Genomic DNA, 5,540 nt, shown 5'->3' with positions numbered 1-5,540 from the left:
CATCGCCCTTCAAGTCTGCAAAATTTCATCCAAATCGGTTCAGATTTAGATATAGCTCTCATATATATGTATCGCCCGATTTTCCCAAATTTGGCCACAAAACCTTTATTTATCAACCGATCTTACTCAAATTTAGCTAAATATAATCTTCTGTAGCACTAACTATATGTCCAAAAAATCATCGAAATCGGTTCAGATTAAGCTATAGCTCCCATATATATATGTACCGCCCGATTTTTCTAAATTTGGCCATAAAACCCTTATTTATCAACCGATCTTACTCAAATTTGGCTAAATGTAGTCTTCTATAGCATTAGCTATATGTGCAAAAAATCATCGAAATCGGTTCAGATTTAGATATAGCTCCCATATATATGTATAGCCTGATTTTCCCAAATTTGGCCATAGAACCCTTATTTATTAACCGATCTTACTAAAAGTTGGCTAGATCCAGTCCTCTATAGTACTAACTATATGTGCAAAATTTCATCGAAATCGGTTCAGATGTAGATATAGATCCCATATATGTATCACCCGATTTTGAAATATTCGCCCCTAATAACCTTATGTTTGACCATACAGGCCTCATTTCTGAACTGATCTTACTCAAATCTTGCACAAGGTAACCTTTTGTGGTATCAATCAAACCCGCAAAATATTATGCAAATTGGTTCAGATTTAGATATAGCTTCCATATATATGCATCGCTCGATTTTCCCAAATTTGGCCATAGTACTCTTATTTATTAACCAATGTTACTCAAATTTCAAATGTTTATGTACTAGCCGATCGTACTTATACGTACTTGTAGCTCTTACACAAGAATATTGCATACTAACCCCGTAGGCGCAATATCAACACAGCCAGTGTTGGTACACCCTTACAAAAAATCGCTTCTGTAACATATACTCCCAAACATATTTTGCTTCAAGCATATACATTTTTGGGTATTGCCCAAACATTTATATGTTTGATCCCTACCAATATATAATATGTTTGAAAGCATATTGGTCTAAACAATATATGTTTGGGTAGTCTAAGTTCCAAACATTTTGTATTTTTGCATCCAAATTCAATAATGTTGTCTTCCAAAAAAAAACAATATGTTATTATGTGAACATATAATATGTTTGGAAGCATGTTGCACCCAAAAATATTATATGCTTAAAAAAAATTCTCCCAAACAATATTGTGCTCAAAATGTTATTTATTTATTTATATATTTACAATCATAATGAATTATGAAAATAAACAGGTAATATAGGTGCTAACAACATAGGTTTTCGACCTGAATGCTCAAAATTTTGTTTCTGCCCAATTGTATATTCCCCGACATCTTTCTCACTTCCACGAGATTTTTTAGTTCTTAGCACCTTTTTCTGTAATACAAACATTGTAGAAGAAATTATTCAATTTTATGATTTTTTTTATTTTAATTTTACCTTTTGCCGGACGGGGATTCGAACAGCGGACCACACAGTTTGTAAGGATCAAAGAAGTAGCTGATCAATTGCTCAAGGAAAAATAAAATGTTAATTTTGTAATAACAAGCAACAACCACCAACTTAATTCAATATCGCTCCCTGTTAAATAGCGCTCCAAGCTACTAAACACATATATGTTTATAGGCTATTTCTAAATTAATATATGTTTGCATCCAAGCATATTATATTTACAAACATTTTATGTCCCAAACATAATATGTTCTAACATATTAACATATATGTCCCAAACATGTTATGCTAGTTTATGAACATTATATGCTTGCACTCAAAAATATTGTGTTTAAAAATTTGTGTTCCAAACATATAATGTTTATAGCCAAACATATGACAAACAGTCTTTTTCATCCGTGTAGAAGTAGGGGAAATTCCCTACATGTAGGGTTTTTCTAATATTTAGCGTCTTGTAGGGACGTAGGGCCACAATGTAGGACATTTTCACTCAACACATTTTGTAATAATTTTTACATTTTGGTGGCTCTAGAGGAGGAAATTAGAAGCCGGCAAGGCTTGATCTTTAACAATGTGTGGTAAACTTAATTCCAGTAGAGAATTTTGTCAAACTTTTTATTTCTATAGAACATTTTGTCAAAATTGTATTTCTATAGAAATTTTTTTCAAAACATTATTTCTATAAAAAATTTTCTCAAAATTTTATCTCTGTGGAATTTTTTCTCAAAATTTTATTTCTATAGAATTTATTGTCAAAATTTTATTTCTATAGAAAAATTTCTCATAAAAATTTGTTTATAGAAACTTTTTCCAAAATTTTTATATTTTTATTTTTTATTTTATAGAGATTTAACAAAACAGATTACTAATTTGGGTAGAATTCTACCAACTGTGGTGGTAATACAAACAAAGATAATTGAGAAGAAGATGCAGTCTTGTCATAGCAAAACTGAAACACCAGAGGACTCTGCCAACAAAATATCATAAAGTTTGCGTCGACGTGTCTCTCAAATGTACTGCCGTTTGAGTCGGAAAATATCATAACATTTGTGTTTTTCATAAATTTCTGAATAAAAGCCCACAAAAGCAATACCAAAACGATTGTAGAAAATTAAAATAATACGTATGTGTATATTAAAGCGAATATTCATTATGGTTTTATGTGAATATTGCCGTTTAAATGTATTCCTGGGCAGAGCTGCTTTGAAAAAAAATTTACAAATAAAACAATTTTTTTCTCATAGCCCTCTACACCTTGACATTTGTTTTCTCTTTATAAGAGCACAATGCTTAATCTTGTTATACTCAATTATCTTTGATACAAATTTATATTCTATGTTATATACGTTGCATATTCATGTTTTAAGATAATAAAGTACTTAGAACCATTTTTGTTGTGTAAATTTTTTTTAAATTTAATGAAAAATATAGTAGGGAAAATTGTTTGGGAATGTATGGGAAAGTAGGGAACATTTTTTGTCCTTGTAGGGTAAACCGATCATTTTCCGTGGCAACATTGACTATGAGCTATAGCAAAGATAATTGAGAATAACAAGATTAAGCCTTGTGCTCTTATAAAGAGAAAACAAATGTCAAGGTGTAGAGGGCTATGAGAAAAAAAATTGTTTTATTTGTCAAGGCAGCTCTGCCCAGGAATAAATTAAAACAGCAATATTCACATAAAACCATAATCAATATTCGCTTTAACATACACACACGTTTTGTTCTAATTTTCTATAATCGTTTTGGTATTGCTTTTGTGGTTTTTAATTCAGAAATTTATGAAAAACACAAATGTTATGATATTTTCCGACGCAAACGGCAGTACAATTGAGAGACATGTCGACGCAAACTTCATGATATTTTGTTGACAGTGTCCTCTGGTGCTTCAGTTTTGCAATGACAAGGCTGCGTCTTCTTCTAATTTGTCTATGGCTATAGTCAGATTGACACAAAGCACCAGCGTTGCCAATTTAGCTTTTTTCCCGCTAGATTTGGCTTTTTTTGAAGACGTTTAGAGGGGAAAAAATGTATTTAGCTTTTTTCTGGCTTTGTTTCATGACCCCTTTAGCTATTTTTAGCTTTTTTTATTTTCGACATGTTCCTATAGAAATATGGATAAAACTTTTTTTTGTCTAAGTCTTGCTGCCAGAATAAGGGTTTCCACTTATTTCAAAGCTCAATTGAAGCTTTAATAATTATTCCAGCCATTATGCGGGCATTTTTGGCTCGTTTATCCTTTTTATGTTATTATAATACGGATTCTAAAGTTATTATGATATTACTAAATTAAAATAGTAGATGTGAATTGCTTTGTACACTGTCTGTTTGGTTATAATAGCATTTGTGAATTTCTCTTATATAAACTGTTTTCATTGTCCATAAGCCGATAAAATTGTTTTGTCCTTATAGTTAAGTGATTCAACTTAAAAATGGGTATCTTTTCATGGAAGAAGGCTAGGGTCAATTCTACAAAATTCTTAAAATTAATTAAATAGTCTTTAAATTTGTGGAGTTTTTGTATGTTGACCACAAACCAAAATAGCGTTCAAAAATAGAAGAGGTTTTTCATTTTATTTTGAAAACGTATACACAGAATAATTTCTACTTAAAGTCGAGTCGGAATTTGGAAATTTAAGTTGTCGTTAGCACGTTTTTAAAGCACTGTGATAGCTCATGAAGAAAAAGCTGAAAAAACGAATAAATTCAAATTTGACTCGGAATCAATACCAAAATCGTTAGTGTACAAAATATTTGGAACCGAACATAGAAATAATTAAAGAAATAAAGTTTTGAATGTGGTATTATTTTTTTAACATCAAAAAAAAAAATGCAATAAAAAAAATCGTAGTGATAGGAATGGATTTACATTTACGAAAATTGGACAATAATAGGTTTGTATGGGAAGTTTTCCAATAAAAGTTATTCAGTATAAACTTGCAAGACAGAATGGGTTTAATTCTCTTAATAATATTAGGAGAAGTGTACACGTTCACGAATATATCATTAATTCAGTTAAAACGAAATATATTTATATTTCTAATGCAGTTCTATGAGACATTGGACTTGCTGATGATTAACCAGCTGATAATTGCAAGTTTACCGGGAAAAAAGTTTTTACTAGGAAATATAAATGAAGGAATTCCAGTAAAAATTTGTGATAGTAATCAAAATGTATCGAGTACGCACACAGAGCTAATATGAATTAGATTTTCCTACAATCTCACAGAAATGGAAGTAAAATGAATACAATTAAAATAAGATGCATTTTAGGTGAAATAAAGCCTTTAAGTTTGTTAAATTTCAACCAAAAATGTGACTTTTGGTACAAAAAAATTTAGCTTTTTTCTAGCTATTTTTTAACATTTTTTAGCTTTTTTTGGCTAGTTTTTTGGACAAATCTAGCGGTTTTTTGTGAAACAATTCTGGCAACGCTGCAAAGCACCCATAAACATGTACCCCTTAATTTTCTTAAATATGCAACTGCGGTTTATCTCCCAGACCTATATGTTACCCCACAAATGCTTATGATTACTAATTCTGTAATGGTGGTTTAGGGTATGATATAGTCGGCCCCGCCCGACTTTCTACTTTACTTACTTGTTTTATTTTCCGCTTACGGTGAACAATTTCTATTGAAATCATTCATTGCAAGATCCAAGTATTTACCCAAACATTTTCGACATTCATTACCGACGGTAGTGACATCTAGCGCTTGTGCTCTGAATTTTGAATTATCGCTTTTGGCTATCATCTCTGCACCACCACTACTCTCCTATTCAAGTATTCACACAAACACTTTCTACTTTCATTAACGACGGACAGTTCGACCATTACGCTGGTAGTGACATCTAGCGCTTGTGCTTTGCAATAAGCAAGCTGCGTGTCTTTCTGTATCGCTTTCAGCTACCGCTACTATTCACCTAGGTCGTCATTTTGGTGTGGTATGGCAACCTCCTACATCATGCTGAATAATCAGCTGTTGTATTGAGAGCTACACTATTTGTTTTTATTTTGCTCAAAGAGTATGTTTATTTATGTAGGTTGTTCGGTGTGTGTTTGTTTATGAATGAGGAATAGCATTCT

This window comes from Haematobia irritans, chromosome 2, assembly GCF_050003625.1.
Source record: "Haematobia irritans isolate KBUSLIRL chromosome 2, ASM5000362v1, whole genome shotgun sequence".
Taxonomy (NCBI): domain Eukaryota; kingdom Metazoa; phylum Arthropoda; class Insecta; order Diptera; family Muscidae; genus Haematobia; species Haematobia irritans.
Note: the sequence above shows the minus strand (reverse complement) of the source record.